This window comes from Oncorhynchus keta, chromosome 13 (genome assembly GCF_023373465.1).
Source record: "Oncorhynchus keta strain PuntledgeMale-10-30-2019 chromosome 13, Oket_V2, whole genome shotgun sequence".
In the NCBI taxonomy this organism is placed as follows: Eukaryota; Metazoa; Chordata; class Actinopteri; order Salmoniformes; family Salmonidae; genus Oncorhynchus; species Oncorhynchus keta.
Window position 1 is genome coordinate 29,373,631 of NC_068433.1, and position 20,386 is coordinate 29,394,016.

The window sequence follows — 20,386 nt, forward strand, 5'->3', positions numbered from 1 at the left end:
CTTAATTTTCAATATATCATTGTGTGCTCTCACCCTCATTAGCAATGTGAAACCTCTCCATGGATTCTTGTTAACTTGACACAGTAGAAGGGTGTGTGTGTGTGCTTGTTTGTGTGCCTGTGCATGTTTTTCCTTGGGCGTGCATGTGGGCCCTGCCGTAGCTGACACACACACGCACGCATGCAGACGCACGCATGCAGACACACACACACACACACACACACACACACACACACACACACACACACACACACACACACACACACACACACACACACACACACACACACACACACACACACACACACACACACACTCTCTTCTTGGTATCAGGCCTGTGTATTCTCTCGGGCCTCTCTTTATTAACAATGTTTCACCTCCCGCCATGTCATTAGCACCTTTCCCAGTGATTTTCCCTAAGCTGATTCCATGACAAGTGTTCTGAAACTCCATAAAACGTAATCTAGCTACTGTACTCCCAGCATGAAATGAGTTCCATGGAATTGCACTGGATTGGATTTTGAGGGTAATGTGTTGGCACAGAACAGTACATCTTTAGCGTCAATGGGTCACTGAGTTTTATCTGCAAAATGTGTTGGTTAAGTAGGAAGACAGGCGCTAAATGCCCAGGCTTGCATATCGAGTCGCCACACCTGCCATTCGTTGTCAGGAGTCTTGCTGGAAAGCAGGCCTAGTTCCCCAGGCTTGGATTCCATGCCTCGTCTATGACATCATCACTGAGCTCCCTTTGGAAATGTTCTTCATGCTTCAGTCATCCGGATATGACGGAAACTGTATTTTCTTCACGCCAGCCTGCCTACTGCACTGGCTCCAGTGAATGTGTTTGTGTGGTAGGGGACACACCTCACAAACCCCCTCGCCTCTGCTGCCATACTGGCACAGTCCTTCCTCCTCCTTTTCCTCCACTTCTTTCTGTGGATGGAGCAACCTAGGATTCACATATTGAATGAACATGCAGAGACATATTTTTTATATTTTGTTTCTAACAACAAGTTTTAAGCCGAGCAATGCAGTTCAATATCATAATTTGCTTGCACTGCCACTCAGTTTTGTATGTTATTGTCCTTCCCCCTTCCCACAATGACCTATAATTACCTGTGGTCATCTCCAAGACAGGTGCCTTTTCAGTGGGCTGTGATGTCCTGCAAGTGGTAGTGCTTCTGAGTCTTTTTGGAGAGTTGGCTCATTTGGCTTTCTTCACTTAAAAGAGCAGGCTCATTTGGTTCTCAAACGGCTATTCATTCAAAATGATTTTAAAAAATGACCTAGAACAATGATTTTTAGTAACACCTAGAAACTACATTGTAAAACCCCAAAAGTATTATTTTTATCACACTGATAAAAATGAGCGTAGACCAGAATGCACGCGCTCCCCAAGCTCACCAAAAAAGATCTGTTCAAAAAGAGCCGCTAAATGGCACGAAAAATTCTGGGCGGTCTCTCTATAAAAGTTGCTGGCCACACACCAATACATGGATTTGACAGTCAAGCAATAATTTAAATAGCAGCCAACCATTGTTACTGTTTATGTCCTATTCTGGGTCGTGATTCATTTACAGTGTAAGTTAATAGGAAAAGTGGTCTGTTCCCTTTTGCTTGATGGTAGCCTCCCGAAATCAACATTCAACATTTCAATATATAGATACAGTTGAAGTCAGAAATTTACATACACCTTAGCCAAATACATTTAAACTCCGTTTTTCACAATTCCTGACATATAATCCTAGTAACAATTCCCTGTCATTGGTCAATTAGGATCGCCACTTTATTTTAAGAATGTGAAATGTCATTATAATGGTAGAGAGAGTGATTTATTTCAGCTTTTATTTCTTTCATCACATTCCTAGTGGGTCAGAAGTTTGCATACACTCAATTAGTATTTGGTAGGATTGCCTTTAAATTGTCAAACGTTTCAGGTAGCCTTCCACAAGCTTCCCACAATAAGGGTGAATTTTGGCCCAGTCAGATTTGTAAGGCCTCCTTGCTCGCACATGCTTTTTCAGTTCTGCCCACAAATCTTCTATGGGATTGCGGTCAGGGCTTTGTGATGGCCACTCTAATACCTTGACTTTGTTGTCCTTAAGCGATTTTGCCACAACTTTGGAAGTATGTTTGGGGTCATTGTTCATTTGGAAGACCCATTTGCGACCAAGCTTTAACTTCCTGACTGATGTCTTGAGATGTTGCTTCAATATATCCACATAATTTTCCTTTCTCATGTTGCCATCTATTTTGTGAAGTGCACCAGTCCCTCCTGCAGCAAAGCACCCCCACAACATGATGCTGCCACCCCCGTGCTTCACGGTTGGGATGGTGTTCAGCTTGCAAGCCTCCCCCTTTTTCCTCCAAACATAACGATGGTCATTATGGCCAAACATGTCTATTTTTGTTTCATCATACCAGAGGACATTTCTCCAAAAAGTACGATCTTTGTCCCCATGTGCAGTTGCAAACCGTAGTCTGGCTTTTTTATGGCGGTTTTGGAGCAGTGGCTTCTTCCTTGCTGAGCGGCCTTTCAGGTTATGTCGAGATAGGACTCGTTTTCCTATGGCTATAGATACTTTTGTACCTGTTTCCTCCAGCATCTTCACAAGGTCCTTTGATGTTGTTCTGTTATTGATTTGCACTTTTCGCACCAAAGTACATTCATGTCTAGGAGACAGACGTGGAACGTGGTACCTTCAGGTGTTTGGAAATTGCTCCCAAAGATTAACCAGACTTGTGGAGGTCTACAGTTTTTCTCTTGATGGAGGTCTTGGCTGATGGAGGTCTTGGCTTGTGGAGGTCTTGGCTGATTTCTCTTGATTTTCCCATGATGTCAAGCAGAGAGACACTGAGTTTGAAGATAGGCCTTGAAATACATCCACATGTACACCTCCAATTGACTCAAATTATGTCATTTAGCCTATCAGAAGCTTCTAAAGCTTCTGATAGAAGACAGCTAGATTTCCAAGCTGTTTAAAGGCACAGTCAACTTAGTGTATGTAATCTTCTGACCCACTGGAATTGTGATACAGTGAAATAACCTGTCTGTAAACAATTGTTGGTAAAATGACTTGTGTCATGTCATGCACAAAGTATATGTCCTAACCGACTTGCTAAAACTATAGTTGGTTAACAAGAAATTTGTGGAGTGGTTGAAAAATTAGTTTTAACGACTCCAACCTAAGTGTATGTAAACTGCAGACTTCAACTGTATAAGCCAGTTCTCATCTAACCAACATGTAGTCCTATAGGTTATTCCAAGTAGCAGCATTTGTATAGTGTTTGTAAACAGCGCTATACCCCCTGTGCTATTGATTTCAGCGTGAAGTCGATGGAAGTGATGTTCCACTTCAAAAATCTAGCTGTCTTCTACAAATTGTCTTCTATCCTGTGATGTACACATTATTTTCAGATTCCATGTGGTTTTTGAGCTGTCCTAGTTTTCACATGGTCCTCTTCAAAACAGGGGCCTTTTCAGTGGTTTGTGATGTCCTGCACGTGGGTGTAGGCAAGGGGAAAAGGATTTATCCCAACCCCTCTGAATCAGAGAGGTGCAGGGGGCTTTCTTAATCAACTTCATCAGTGCCCGGGGAGCAATTGTTGGGTGTTAACTGCCTTATTCAAGATCAGAAAGGCATATTTTTCCACTCTGCCTGCTCAGGGATTTGAATCATTGACCTTTCGGTTATTGGCACAATGCTCCTAACCGCTAAGCTCCTGCCACTAGTCCTCCATGTGTGTGTTATTGTTCTGATTGACGTGAGGCCTGAGTGTATGGTGTAGTGTGTGTGTTGTGTCCTCAGCTGCCCAGTGAAGTGGGCTCTACTCTGTCACATGGACAAGGTCAAGGACCCGAAACAAAGCAGCCATAATGATTAGTATTAATAAACCCACCTAATTAAACAACTTAACCCCTACTAGGCTCTTCAGGAGAGACGGAAGCTCCATTGTTCTTGAAGAACAGGACTGTATCAATCACCTTCTCTAGCACGACTCACAAGGACCTACTGTATATTCATGTGCAGATGTCACCCAGGCACACAGCATGGATCCGTGGACATAGCTTGACCAGTAGGTCTGCATTGAGGCAGAAACTGTGCTTTCATTGAATTACCAAGATTTCAATGTGCATTCCACTAAGATCAACTGTGTATATCCAATGGTTAACCCTTCTGTTGTAGCCTCAAAATAGCTCAGGGTTAAACAGAAACTAACATTTTTTTACTGTAAGTGCTTTTATCATGTGGGTCCCCAGAGTTCAGTTTTCCAATGGAATTCAATATAGTACTGTATTTCTTCTATTATCTGGAGAATTCCATTGAAATGACATAATATCTATAACTGTGGTACGGGAATTCCTGCTGAGGAACAATAAATGCATCTCTGAATAACAAGTATTTTTTTTGTGTTCCATTAGGAATAAAGTGGGAGAGCAAATAACATGTATGCTGTAAAATGGAATTGATTGTTTTTCTCTTTAGAGGAAAAACAATCAGTGATGTGGGACAGACACACCACAAACACTACACACACACACACATACACACACAGACAAAAAAGGAAGATAGTCTATAAATTGCCCATGAAGAGGTACGCTGGTGGAGACTGAGATACTGCCTGCTGAGTCCCATGGAGGGGAGAGGAGGAGCTCCACAACAGGAGGGCCATCTCTCACCACTCGCCACATACTGTTGAACATGACAGGCCTCCTTTCCTATCACTTTGACATGCCCGTCTGTCTGTCTCAGTTCTGTCTAGACGAGATGAGAGCATGCAGGCCAGTATTCTCCAGCTCTGCAGGTGCAGGAGAGAAAATAAGCAGTGATAGGCATGGATTCGATGCCATTAGTTATTCATAATCACAGTGTGAACTCCATTCCATTTGTTTAGTCTCTTTCCATACATATGAGAGTGTGATGAAAAGAGAGGGATAAAGACAGAGTGGATCAGACAGATGGAAGCCATGGAAAGTACTTTTTTTGGAAGAGTGTGTGTGTCTGTGTGTGTCTGCGCCCGGCCGGGCATGCTTGCATGTGTTTGTGGGCATTTGCATGTTTGCCTGTGTGGAACAGGCTTGTCTGTGTGGCGCATGTGAGTGAGTTCCAAAGTTTGCCTCATCTAATGAATGTTGTAGTTGAATCCCAGTGAGAGGAGCAGCCTTGGTGCACCAGGCCAGACAGTCCTATCAGAGTGGAGCCCGGCTGGCAGCAACCAGGGGACGTAGCTAATCAGGTGTCAGAAGATCGGACACAAAAAAACGGATGCTGTATCCCAGAGGACATTAGACGATTAATTTAGCCTGAGCCTGTTCAAAGCCTGTTCTGAGTAGAGACACTGTCTTGCCCATGCTGGTTCTGTGGCTCATTGAGAATGCAGACACACTAATCAGGATCTCAGGCAGTGAGGCAGACAGGCTAAAGCGGGCAGACAGGCTAAAGCGGGCAGACACTTACCTGTTAGCTGTCTGATTGCAACAGCTGTTAGTTGGCCCCCTTCTCCCCCAACACACCCTTCAAGATGATGCACGGCAGAGCCTGAGAGTAGCGATCAGTGTGGGTATAGAGGCAGAGAGGGCCAGCTGTACCCCTCTCCTCACAGATGGCCCTGCGATCTGGCAACACTGACAGAGAGCAGGCTGCCATCCTCTGTTTGTTCTTCATCAGGAAGTAAAATGAAGGTTTCTTGCACCATTTTGTCCCCCTGTCTTTGATGTTCAGATGGTTCAGATTCACTGGATCTGTCATGGTTGTAGTGGGTGCCATTTTACAGGGGTTTTGGGGCAGAAGTTGTCACACTGTCTCATTTTGTCAGTTCCACATGGTGTAATATTGCGTCATCACTTTATTCAGAAGGCGTTGATGATTAGGCCTTGTGGGGAATACTCTTTCCTTCGTTCCTTCTTTCCTCCCCCTCTTTCCGGCTCCATCCCCCTTTCCCCTCTTTACAAACTTTTGAACATATTTCGGCAATGCTCTTGTGACATGACACAACAAATCAGTACTCATAGTAGGACACAGATAAGTGTATAACTGAGAGAGAGAACGAGAGAATGTGAGAGGAAAGAAAGAAAGAGGGCAGTGGGACTCACATAACACCAAGTCTTAATTAAAGCCCCGAGCTCCAGAGCTGTGACGCTACGCGGCCCACAGGGTTATTATGTGTGGTGTGAAGAGCTCTCTAATGAGATAAACGCCATTATTATTAAAGACACAGAGGAGCAGCATTCTACATGCTGCTCAGATGAGACAACATGGTGAATTTGGCACACTCGTGAAATAGGATGTTCTTGGTTACAGTAGAATGGGACGTGACACATAAACCGACCTCTGTAAAAGATGATAACTTTGTCCTTGTGAGCTGTGATGCTCTGACTGCACCCTACAGTACTAAGGAGCAAGGCAATTTTATTTATTAATATAGACCAACATGGAGATGGAAGTGCTGTGATTGGGTCACATTATTCTAAAGTGAGGCAGATGAAAGATAATAACAGTGGTGGTAATGGTGGGGATGATGATAATGATGGTGGTGATAATGATGTAATGATCGTGGCTGTGATCAGGAGGGAGACGGTAGAATGATGCATCGTTACAGAAGGATCATTAAGACTAAGATTGCTTCTCTGTTGTTTTAGCACCTGTGTCTGTGTTCCTTCTTTCTGTCCCCCTCTTTTTCCCTGTCCTTCTCTCTCAATCCCCCTCTCCTTATCTCCCCTCTCTTTATCTCTTTCTTACCTCTCACTTTATCCTATCTCTCTCTATGATGTGTGTGTGTCTGACAGATGAGAGGATAATGAGAGTCAGTACAGAAGGAGCTGTTCCCGGGTGAGACATGTCACCACCGTCTGTCGTTCTCTGGACGACTTCATCCAGAACCGGGGACATGTTCATTACCAGCCACCTCCACACTAATGACTCAGAAAGCAACTAAAAAACACCACACAACTGTTAATAGAATCTCACTCTCAACACGCCTAAAGAATGAATATGCAAGCGGTGTCGTTTGCAAGCATAGTAGCAACTGTGTAGGATGGGGAGAAACTGTCTCAATCTGAGTCGTCAGCAGCAGAACAACTCAAACTTCCTTACACCTCAAACTAGAAGCGCTAGTTGAATGGGTTTTGTATAGGTGACCTGCCCTGAATTGTGTGACTTTTAAGAAATGTCCTTTTGGAGTCAGGGCTTTTGTTTTGGTTCAGAGTTTGTTCTATGAAGACTGTTTGTTTGTATCCGTTTGTCTCTACTAGGCTCTGCCTTACCAGTCTGTCAGTCTCTGTATATTTCTATCAGTCTTGTGTTTTGCGCCTGGGGGTGTGCTAATGTAATGGCTGCTGGTTGTTTCTGGCTCACTGCAGGTGTCAGGTGTCTATCAGTCTGTTTGTCCCTATGTCTGATTTGGTCATGTGGGCTTGCTAATGGAATGGCTGTTGGTTCTACCTAAGCCTTTGCAGGTGGTGTATGTGTGGTTTGTGTGGGGTGTATAGCGCTGTTCCTCCCTGTCACCGTCCTCTCAATCCTTTAGATCAGCACGCTAGGATCTCTGTGTATGATGGGCCGTTGGTCGCCCCACTGCTAAGTCTTCCACTCACACACTCTGTCACACACACACAGTAATTGTAAATGAGATTCAACAGACAAATCATTCACATGCCCACTCTGCAACATCCCATGGCTTTCTTCCCTGTAATCCGTGTCTGCCTAAGGAGCATTCCAGAGGCATCATCTGCTCTGAAAGTCTCTGGTGCTTTTTTCTAATCTATTTCTATTTACAATAACACCCCCCTTTTCTTTTCCTCCTTCTCCCTCCACTCCCCAGGCCCCAGGAAACGCCATGGCATTTTTAATGCCCTGACTGACGGAGGTCGTCGACAAAACACTCTATCAAAAACAATTGATGGTTGTGCTGAAAGGAGGCCTGCCTGCAGGGTACTACCATGTAAAGTGGTGAGCTATAGAAGTGTCTCATCCGCTCAATTGAAAAGAACATCTGCTCCATTCCAGTCGCAATAATCCATCCCTGAGTTGGATGGAGTGGGCCGCTCTCTGTCTTAGAAGCTTTCTGGTGGATTGGCCCAGTCTCTGACTGTACACACTACCTGCTGTGTCGATGCAGCTGGGTTTTGCCTAAACACTGTTTTTGATTGTGTGTGTGTGTCTAATGGATGTGTTACATGGAGCGGAGCAGGTGAACCCAAGAGCAGACTCAGACGAGGAGACTGGGATATTGAAAAATTGAAAAACTGGTGAAAGATGGGGTGCAGGCCAGGGGAAGCATGGGCGGGTTGCAGGAAGCCAGGTTCTGAGGCTGAGGCTGGAGCGAGAGGAGTTGGGGTTGGGTAAGTAGGTCTGGAGCGGAATCCAAGGAAGCAGTGGAGTGGGTGTTCTGAGCAGGGTGGCAGGACTGACGAGACGTGGGGCTGGAGGCAGGGATCAGAGTCAGAGCAGACAGAACTGTAGCGGAGAGAAAACAGTGTCAGGCAAGGGAAAACAGGCACAACATGAAAACAGGATCTATGCATGAGCCAATGGCTAAAATGCAGACTGACTGAGCAGAGGCTACAATCTGGCAGCATGAAAGTGGCAGGGCTGAGTATTTGTAGAGGTCTATGTGGCAAATGCCTTATCAAACTCATCCTATCACACAGGCCAGTGGGTAGTTAGTAGAAATGATTCAATGTTGAGGTGCAACACTCATTTTATTAATGGTTGAGTGTCCTAAGTGTGTATGTTGTTTTGACTTCTTAGACCTTTGATTTGATTGGGCATTCTTGGTGTGTGTCTCCTATTGATTGATTCAATAGGAGTAACTATTGATCCACACAGAAGTGCCTTCGGGCCTGCTGTTAGCCATGTCCGGTTAAGATGTTGTTAATCAACTGCCCATCAGAAACAAATATTATTTTATGAGCATGATAAGTCATTGTCAACAGTATGGCTTTGCTCCCGCATAGCATATCATAGCCCTATCCTCTTCCTGTCATGTAGTTGTGCATTCTTTCTGCAGATGTTTTAGTCCCTTTTCCTTAATCTAGACGTAGATCCACCTATTGCCCCGTAACACTCACTTCTGTCATTATGAAGTGCTTTGAGAGACTAGTCAAGTATCATATCACCTCCACCTTACTTGCCACCCTAGAACCACTTCCGTTTGTGTACAGCCCCAACAGGCCCACAGACGATGCAATCGCCATCACACCTATTTTTATTTGTATTTTACCTTTATTTAACCAGGCAAGTCAGTTAAAGAACAAATTCTTATTTTCAATGACGGGAACAGTGGGTTAACTGCCTGTTCAGGGGCAGACCGACAGATTTGTACATTGTCAGCTCGGGGGTTTGAACTTGCAACCTTCCAGTTACTAGTCCAACGCTCTAACCACTAGGCTACCCTGCCGCTACCCTTCCTCATCTGGACAAGAGGAATACCTATGTAAGAATGCTGTTCATTGACTACAGCTCAGAATTCAACACCATAGTACCCTCCAAGCTCATCATTAAGCTTGAGGCCCTGGTTTCAAACCCGCACTGTGCAATTGGGTCCTGGACTTTCTGACGGGCCACCCCAAGTAGCACTTTGCTGATCCTCAACACTGAGCCACACAAGAGTGCATGCTCAGCCCCCTCCTGTACTCCCTGTTCACCTATGACTGCGTGGCCATGAACACCTCCAACTCATTCATCAGGTTTCCAGACGACACAACAGTAGTGGGCTTGATTACCAACAGTGATGAGGCAGCCTACAGGGAGGAGGGGAAGGCACTCGGAGTGTCAGGAAAACAACATCTCACTCAACGTCAACAAAACAAAGGAGATGATCGTGGACTTCAGGAAACAGCAGAGGGAGCACCCTTCTATACACATCGACGGGACAGCAGTGGAGATCACGGACAAACTGAAAAAATCCACCCACACAGACAGTGTGGTGAAGAAGGCGCAACAGCACCTCTTCAACCTCAGGAGGCGGAAAAAATTGTGGATTGTCACCTAAAACCCTCAAACATATACAGATGCCCAATTGAGAGCATGCTGTTGGGCTGTATCATTGCCTGGTACGGCAACTGCACCGCAAATGCAAGGTGCACCTCAAACGCAAGGCTCTCCAGAGGGTAGTGAGGTCTGCACAACGCATCACCGGGGGCAAACTACCTGCCCTCCAGGACACCTACAGCACCCGATGTCACAGGAAGGCCAAAAAGATCACCAAGGACAACAACCACCCGAACCCCTGGGTGTTCACCCCACTACCATCCAGAAGGCGAGGTCAGTACAGGTGCATCAAAGCTGGGACCGAGAGACTGTTAAAACAGCTCCTATCTCAAGGCCATCAGACTGTTAAACAGACATCATTAACACAGACTTGAGTCATTGGCGACTGTAATACATGGATCACTCGTCACTTTAAATAATGCCACTAAAAAATTATGTTTACACATCTTACATTACTCATCTCATATATACAGTAGGGAGAACAAATATTTGATACACTGTCGATTTTGCAGGTTTTCCTACTTACAAAGCATGTAGAGGTCTGTAATTTTTATCATAGGTACACTTCAACTCTGAGAGACAGAATCTAAAACAAACATCCAGAAAATCACATTGTATGATTTTTAAGTCATTTATTTACTCTCCACTGTATATACTGTATTTTATACCATCTATTGCATCTTGCCTATGTCGCTTGGTCATCGCTCATCCATATATTTATATGTACATATTCTTATTCCATTCCTTTAGATTTGTGTGTATTAGGTAGTTGCTGTGGAATTGTTAGATTACTTGTTAGATATTACTGCACTGTCAGAACTGGAAGCACAAGCATTTCTCTATACTCGCATTAACATCTGCTAACCATGTGTATGTTACCAATAAAATTTGATTTGATACCTGTGGAGAAGCAGGCTTGCAGGCTTTAACCTCTCTGGGATATTCGGGACGGTAGCGTCCCACCCTGCCAACAGCCAGTGAAAGTGCAGGGCTCCAAATACAAAACAACAAAAATCTCATAATTAAAATTCAATTTTTAATATAAAATTCTCATTAATACAGCCAGTGTCTGATTTCAACAGGCTTTACAGCGAAAGCACCACAAACGATTATGTTAGGTCACCACCAAGTCACAGAAAAACACAGCCGTTTTTTGCAGCCAAAGCGAGGAGTCACAAAAAGCAGAAATATAGATAAAATTAATCACTAACCTTTGATGATCTTCATCAGATGACACTCATAGGACTTCAAGTTACACAATACATGTATGTTTTGTTTGATAAAGTGCATATTTATATCCAGAAATCAAATTTTACATTGGCGTGTTATGTTCAGTAGTTCGCAAACATGCTGTGATTTTGCAGAGAGCCACGTTAATTTACAGAAATACTCATAATAAACATTGATAAAAAGATACAACTGTTATACATGGAACTTTATCTAAACTTTTCCTCAGTGCAATCGCTCAGATTTCAAAAAAACTTTACAGAAAAAGCATACCATGCAATAATCTGAGTACGGCGGTCAGAGACCAAAACAGCCAAAGAGATATCTGCCATTTTGTGGAGTCAACATTAGTCAGAAATAGCATTATAAATATGATCTTCATCAGAATGCACTCCCAGGAATCCCAGTTCCACAATAAATGTTTGATTTGTTTGATAAAGTTCATCATTTATGTCCAAATACCTCCCTTTTTTAGGGCGTTTGGTAATCAAATCCAAACGAGCGTGCAAGTTCTGCCGAACGGTCGGATGACAAGTCCAAAAAGTTATATTACAGGTCGTAGAAACATGCCAAACGAAGTATACAATCAATCTTTAGGATGTTTTTAGCATAAATCTTCAATGATGTTCTAAACAGAGAATTCCTTTGTCTATAGAAAAGCAATGGAACGCAACCTAACTTTCACATGACCGCGCATCACGAGCTCGTGGCAATTTGCCAGACACCTGGCTCAATCCCCTCTCATTCGGCCCCACTTCACAGTAGAAGCATCAAACAAAGTTAGAAAGACTGTTGACTTCTAGTGGAAACCTTAGGAAATGTAAAATAACCAATATCCCACTGTATCTTCGATAGGCTATGAGTTGAAAACCTACAAACCTCAAATTTCCCACTTCCTGGTTGGATTTTTCGCAGGTTTTTGCCTGTCATATGAGTTCTGTTTTACTCACAGACATCATTCAAACAGTTTTACAAACTTCAAAGTGTTTTCTATCCAAATGTTCTAATTATATGCATATTCTAGCTTTTATGGCTGAGTAGCAGGCAGTTTACTCTGGGCACCTTATTCATCCAAGCTACTCAATACTGCCCCCCAGTCACCTAGAAGTTAACACTGTGCTATCTTTGGTATGGAACATGAATTCTGAACCTTTACTGGTGTGTAATGTACAGTACAAAACTATTCACTTGAGCTTTCTCTGACTACAATGGGATCACATCTTAGAACCTTGGGGCTTATACCATAAACTGTGACTGTATTGGAGGCAAGATTCTTGATTCACTTACTCTGTTATTGTACCCATCTCTCCTAAAACACATATTCTCCTCTCTATAATTGAGACATAGAGGCTCTGGTCAAAAGTAGTGCACTATATAGGGAATAGGGACACAGGCACATTCTTTTCACTTCAGGCAGCCACCCACTCTATTATGTTTGCTCATCCAGTGGATTATTGTTGTCAGAGTCCTACAGGCCAGTAGCAGGTTGTGTCTCAGTGTCTTTCAGAGTCCTACCCGACCAGTAGTGTGGTGTGTCTCAGTGTCTTTCAGAGTCCTACCGGGCCAGTAGCATGGTGTCTCAGTGTCTTTCAGAGACCTACGGGGCCAGTAGCATGGTGTGTCTCAGTGTCTTTCAGAGTCCTACCGGGCCAGTAGCATGTTGTGTCTCAGTGTCTTTCAGAGTCCTACCGGGCCAGTAGCGTGGCGTGTCTCAGTGTCTTTCAGAGTCGTACCGGACCAGTAGCGTGGTGTGTCTCAGTGTCTTTCAGAGTCCTACCGGGCCAGTAGCGTGGCGTGCCTCAGTGTCTTTCAGAGTCCTACCGGGCCAGTAGCGTGGCGTGTTTCAGTGTCTTTCAGAGTCCTACCGGGCCAGTAGCATGGTGCTTCAGTGTTTTTCAGAGTCCTACCGGGCCAGTAACATGGTGCTTCAGTGTCTTTCAGAGTCGTACCGGACCAGTAACATGGTGCTTCAGTGTCTTTCAGAGTCCTACCGGGCCAGTAACATGGTGCTTCAGTGTCTTTCAGAGTCCTACCGGGCCAGTAACATGGTGCTTCAGTGTCTTTCAGAGTCGTACCGGACCAGTAGCATGATGTGTCTCAGAGTCTTCGTTCTCCGTTGGTTCGTCAGTGGTCTGGATGGGCAACAGAGACTACTGAATACTCAGAGCAGAGTAGGAGTAAAGAAAGGGATAGGAACGAAACCATGACCACAGTACCACTCTATGGCCATACAGTGACCTCTTGACCATATTCAATCACTTGAAACTGGAATAGAATTGTATGGATTGAAATGGAAATTCTATCTTCCCTTTTTTCTCTCGTTATCCCTCACATGACGTACAGTAGAGCTCTGATCTGTGACCAGAGAGGATTCTCATGATGGTCCATCATGACAGCTCTACCTTATCATACATGATATGTTGGAGTTACATCACACACACACACACACACACACACACACACACACACACACACACACACACACACACACACACACACACACACACACACACACACACACACACACACACACACACACACACACACACCTCTATCTGTGTGCAGGTTGATCTTCCACCAGCTGAAGCAGTGCAGTATGTCTGTCCACAGGAGTTAATGTGACGGATCCTGTTTCATCTATTAATACTCAATCCAGTTACACTTTGCCTGCGAGAGAATCGTTTACGCAAGACATCATATCAAATTATCCCTAATTGATAATGACCTTTTGCTAGTGGTCTTGACTTCTTTTCACTTTATCACTTGTACTATCCAGTGCTCTCTACTCATCCCGGCACATTTGGAAGATATCAAAAGCAAGAGATGTTCTCCCCTCCACAAAATGTATTTGAATTAACAATGTTGATATTCATATTGCTCTCCTCAGGCAAAGTACAGTGTCTATAATGGTTAGTCACACAGCCCAATGAGGTCATGTATTTTCTCACAGGCCATGAACAGCAGTCTTTGTATTGACTGAACCCAACATGTTGAGTTAAATAGTTCAGGCTCTTTGTAAATAATCTCTCCTAGTGAATGGACCCTGAGCTGGACCCAGTAATCAGCGTCGTCACTGACCCTTTCCAAATCCCCTCCCGGCACCAGGCTTGACACCCCAGTTGTAAACATTGAAGCCACAGATTCAGCAATGCTGGGTTCACTGGGCCGCTCAACTGTGAAATAGACCTTAAACTATGAGCAATTACTGCATAATGATCCCAATGCCTATTCCCCTCAGACCCCTGCGATGATAATTAATAAAGAAAAGTTTTAATTACAAATCCCCATAGGTTTATTTGTAAGCTAAATAAAAAGGATTCAAAAGTTTTGATCCAGTGTGTTGTAAGGTTTGTGCAAGATTTACAAAGTGCCTGGGATGTTTTGGATGGACCAAAGATCCATAATTCTTCCATTACCTGCATCAGTATGCAGTGGCGATTTTAGGATGTAAATCTTGGTGGGGCAAAAAAAAAATAAGTGAGGATGCATTCCAGATAAACCACTACACAACACGACACTAAACAATACCTTAATGGTGACAAACGGTGCCCGCAAACAGTTAGGGCCTACATAAAGCCGTCTCAACAGCAGATCCAACATCTTGTCAACCTTGTCTGGCAGCATAACAGTTAATTCAGCCTCATTTACTGCCTTTAAAAAAACATAGTTGATATGGCTGACTTGCTTAAAACAAATGTGGATTCTAATGACAATTGAGATGTATAAACTATGGCATAAGGGGACGACAAGCGGATAAGAGGCCATCCGTAATTTCGATTAAGACATTATTGAGCGAGCTAGGACGTCGTAGTCCATATAACTATTTGTTTAGCACTTTTGAAATGTACCGCGACAGAATTCAGAACATGGGCCATTCCTACAGTGTTCTCCCTGTACACCAAGTCAGAACCGTAGGATAAATAAAGGGGGCATATAAGCAAACAATGAAAGCTCTTACAATAATCAATGATTTAAATTCTCTAAACCAAGTCAGAACAGTAGGCGAAATTAAGAGGGATAAATAGAACAAATGATTAGGGTGATGCGTAATGTTTATGTCCAATGGCCGATGAGCACCGATGCATTTATCAATCATTTTTCTTCATTGTTTCTCTTCATATGACAAGGTTAAAAATTATTTGCTAGTAGATTGTCGACATTATTCATGAAGATGACTGTTAGCTAAGATTTTGAAAGTATGATGACATGATAAGTCCAATCAAAGCTACTGTACATATAACATGATTTGACCTCATTTTATCTGTGGTCAATGACATTGAGCCTTCTTGTACAGGCACTTCTAATGTAACTCTATGGCAGCACCCAAGGAGCTAGAATTTTCTAGCTCTACCCTTACACTTTGCAGTGACGTAGTGTCCCCATGAGTGATAGAACACTGAGACAATCACCACCCACCACTACAGAAAACACTGAGCTAGGATGAAATACCTACATTTTGGAGCTGCCTTACTCAAGAAAATAAAAAAGAGACCATGTTTGTGTGCCCTTTATTAACCCACCTGCCCTGAATGACGGTTTGCCACTCTCAGTATGTACTGCATAAGTCTAAGTTGTCATGAAAAACTTATGGGAAATATTGATCTGCAAACTGAAAGACCAAACCAAAATGAGTCAACTGTTCAAATAACATTTTATGCTCGAAACCCCAAAAGCAATTCGAAGGCCTATAACCGCTGTTCCAAGCTAACTTTTGATCCTCAGGTTTAAAATACAGCGCACTAACCTCTAAGAGTCAAGTCATCTAACCACTAATCTTTACTTAAAGCAACCTCATTCCACTTTATTCAAGATTCCATTACTTAGATAATTCCTCTCAACATATACTGTATAAACTCATAACGTAGCCATAAGGAAATACGGCAGTTGTATAGGTGGCTGTGATGGCCACGGGCCAGCTTCAAAATAATAATACTCTTTTAATAAAAATGTTTTTTTCAAGTGTGGAGGAAACATGGCACCATCCCTGCAGTGAAGCACGGTGGTGGCAGCATCATGCTGTGGGGATGTTTTTCAGCAGCAGGGACTGGGAGACGAGTTAGGATCAAGGCAAATATGAACGGAGCAAAGTACAGAGAGATCCTTGATGAAAACCTGCTCCAGAGCACTCAGGACTTCAGACTGGGTGGCGAAGGTTCACCTTCACACAGAACAACGACCCTAAGCACACAGCCAAGACAATGCAGGAGTGGCTTTGGGACAAATCTCTGAATGTGCTTGAGTAGCTTAGCCAGAGCCCGGACTTGAACCCGATCTCCATCCAACCTGACAGAGCTTGAGAGGATCTGCAGAGAAGAATGGGAGAAATTTCCCAAATACAGGTGTGCCATGCTTGTATTGTCATACCCATGAAGAATCAATGTTGTAATCGCTGCCAAATGTGCTTAAAAATGGTACTGAGTAAGGAGACTGAATACGTATATAAATGTCGTATTTCAATTTGACATTTTTGATAAATTAGCAAAAATGTCAAAAAATGTGTTTTTCTTTGTCATTTTGGGGTATTGTGTGTATTGATGAAGGCGGTAAAAAATGTAATCAATTTTGGATAAGGCTGTAACCTAACAACATGTGTAAAAATTCAAGGGATCTGAATACTTTCCGATGGCACTGTAAGTCCTGGATGGCAGGGAGCTTGGCCCCAGTGATGTACTGAGCCGTATGCACTACCCTCTGTTGCGCCTTATGGTTGGATGCCTGAGCAGTTGCCATACCAGGCGGTGATGCAACCCATCAGGATGCTCTCAATGGTGCAGCTGTAGAACTGTTTGAGGCTCTGGGGACCTATGAAAAATCTTTTCAGTCTCCTGAGGAGAAACAACATTGTCCCCTCTTCATTACTTTCTTGGTGTGTTGTACCATGCTAGTTTGTTGGTGATGTGGACACCAAGGAACTTGAACTCTCGATCTGTTCCACTATAACCCTGTCGATGAAAATGGGGACCTGTTTGGCCCTCCTTTTCCTGCAGTTCACAATCTGCTCCTTTGTCTTTCTCACAATGAGGGAGAGGTTGTCTTGGCACCACACTGCTGGGTCTCTGAACTCCTCCCTATAGGCTGTCTCATCCTTGTCGGTGATCAGGCCTATCGCTGTTGTGTCGTCAGCAAACATAATAATGGTGTTGGAGTCGTGCTTGGCCATGCAGTTGTGCGTGACCAGGGTGTACAGGAGGGGACTTAGCACGCACCCCTGAGGGACCCAGTGTTGAGGATCAGTGTGGCATATGTGGTGTTGCCTACCCTTAGCACCTGTGGGCGGTCTGTCAGGAAGTCCAGGATCCAGTTGCAGAGAGAAGTGTTTAGTTCCAGGGTTCTTAACTTGGTGATGAACCTTATGGGCAGTATGGTGTTGAACGTTGAGCTGTAGCCAATTAACTTGTTGACGCTACCCATCCCGGTAGCGGGATAATTGTCATCAGCAACCGCTGAATAGCATAGCACCACAGTCAAATAATATTACAAAAAAAATATTCATATTCATGAAATCACAAGTGCAATATAGGAAAACACAGCTTAGTCTTTTGTTAATCCACCTGCCATTTTGAAATGATGCTTTACAGTGAAAGCAATCCAAGCGTTTGTGTAAGTTTATCGATAGCATAACATAACATTATGTACACTAAGCATTAAATAGCTAGGTCACGGAAATCAGAAAAGCAATCAAAAAAATGGTTTACCTTTGATTATCTTCAGATGTTTTCACTCATGAGACTCCCAGTTACACAACAAATGTTCCTTTTGTTCCATAAAGATTATTTTTATACCCGAAATACCTCCGTTTGTTTGTCACGTTATGTTCAGAAATCCACAGGAAAGAGCGGTCACGACCACGCAGATGTATATTCCAAATAATATCCATAATGTCCACAGAAACATGTCAAACGTTTTTTATAATCAATCCTTATGCTGTTTTAAAATATATATTCGATAATATATCAACCGAGTGTGTAGGTTTTTCAATAACAGTGGGAGGAACAATGGCGGCTTGACTCAGTTGCGCAAAACTCACTCTGAGAGCCCACATCTAACCACTTACGCAATGTGATCCTTCACGCTCATTTTTCAAAATAAAAGCCTGAAACTATGTCTAAAGACTGTTGACACCTTAGGGAAGCCATAGAAAAGGGAATCTGGTTGATATCCCTTTAAATGGAGGATAGGCATGCATAGGAACAGAGAGGTTTCAAAATAAGAGGCACATCCTGATTGGATTTTCCTTCGGCTTTCACCTGCAATATCAGTTCTGTTATACTCACAGACAATATTTTTACAGTTTTGGAAACTTTAGAGTGTTTTCTATCCTAACCTGACAATTATATGCATATTCTAGTTTCTGGGGCTGAGAAATAAGCAGTTTCAAATGGGTACGTTTTTTTAGTCAAAAACTAAAATACTGCCCCCTATACGCAAAAGGTTAACAGAATTCTCACATAGGTGTTCCTTTTGTCCAGGTGGGATGAGGATAGTGTGAAGTGGACGGGTTGTGGTCACCCCCTCGTGGGGGGGCGAATCTGACAGCTAGTGAGTAGGTGGTTACTCTCTCCACAATAGAGGCACAGGTTTTCACGTAACCTCCGTGGCCCAGTTGCATGTGTAACGGATGTGAAACAGCTAGCTAGTTAGCGGTGGTGCGTGCTAAATAGCGTTTCAATCGGTGACGTCACTTGCTCTGAGACCTTGAAGTAGTGGTTCCCCTTGCTCTGCAAGGGCCACGGCTTTTGTGGAGCGATGGGTAACGATGCTTCGTGGGTGACCGTTGTTGATGTGTGCAGAGGGTCCCTGGTTCACGCCTGGGTATGGGTGAGGGGACAGTCTAAAGTTATACTGTTACATTGGTGCCGTGACCCGGATTTCTGGTTGCTGCGGAAAAGGAGGATGTCAAAAGGGGGGTGAGTGTAACGGATGTGAAACGGCTAGCTAGTTAGCGGTGGTGCGCGCTAAATAGCATTTCAATCGGTGACATCACTTGCTCTGAGACCTTGAAGTAGTGGTTCCCCTTGCTCTGCAAGGGCTGCGGCTTTTGTGGAGCGATGGGTAACGATCCTTCGTGGGTGCCTGTTGTTGATGTGTGCAGAGGGTCCCTGGTTCGGGCCCGGGTATGGGCGAGGGGACTGTCTAAAATTATACTGTTACACATGGGTACGGGGCTATTGGTCCATGGTGGACGAGAGAAGGGCGTGGAAGACTCGCAGGCAATGGGCGACTGTATTGGGCTGCGGTCCACCAGTAGGTTGTCAATGGATATGGACATCAGGATGTATTGGTTTAGGTCTGTTAATAAGTGATTGTTATTTTCAAATACGATCTCTTTTTGGGCATAGTTGTGGTCAATTTGCAACATACAAATTATAATATATAATTCTGTTCCGTCCGCTTGACCATCCACTCAGACAAAAATCGGCCTGTGGCTGAATCTGGTTTCCTACCCCTACTCTAGAAATAGCATTGAATCCTCTTGGCCAGTAATTAAGATGAATCTAATTCCATATGCTGCTTCATGGAATCACTTCATCACTGTCAATGTTTCAGCTCTGTGTGGGCCAGGGCCGGCTCCAGATACCCATATCGGCAACCCAAGCCACCCGCCCACCCCCTCACAGAATAACCCTGAAAGCAAGTTCTCTATCAATTACTCAACACTCCAACAATGGCATGTAACCCAATGCAGCATGGGTAATGGATTCCATTACTTAGGACCTTGTTGTAGTTATATTTTTTATTGTTATTTTCTTTCATTCTTTCTTTTCTTGTTCTGCTGGGTTTATCTGAACCTCTCTGTTCCCCGCCTCCTGCATTAGCGCCCATTTTCTCTTCTGTAATGGAGGGATTGTGCAATTGCTTCTTTTTTTCTCTCTGAGCCATATTCACCGCCTTCTCAGCCATCGGCTAATACACTTTTGATTTACTATGGTCGTTGCCATGGAGTCATGACACACAGCACAAAGCAGAGCAAAGTAGGACATGCAAATGACAGACACCCAGGCTATGTCCTTGAGTGAGGCCAATGCCCCTTGCATATCCTCTCAAGTGGAGCCTAATTCTGCTGTGGCTATCATCTCTGTCGCTTCTCCCTCACATATTTACTACATTAGATTTAATGTACACAACCGTTCAAATGTTTGGGGTCACTTCGAAATGTCCTTGTTTAT

At 43.7% G+C, this 20,386-nt stretch overlaps 1 long non-coding RNA gene across 1 annotated transcript in view; it reads left to right on the plus strand.

Moving 5' to 3' along the window:
* Positions 1–20,386, plus strand: part of LOC118387992 (uncharacterized) — a 60,691-nt gene that overhangs the window by 16,437 nt on the left and 23,868 nt on the right. The gene's annotated exons all lie outside the window — the stretch shown is intronic.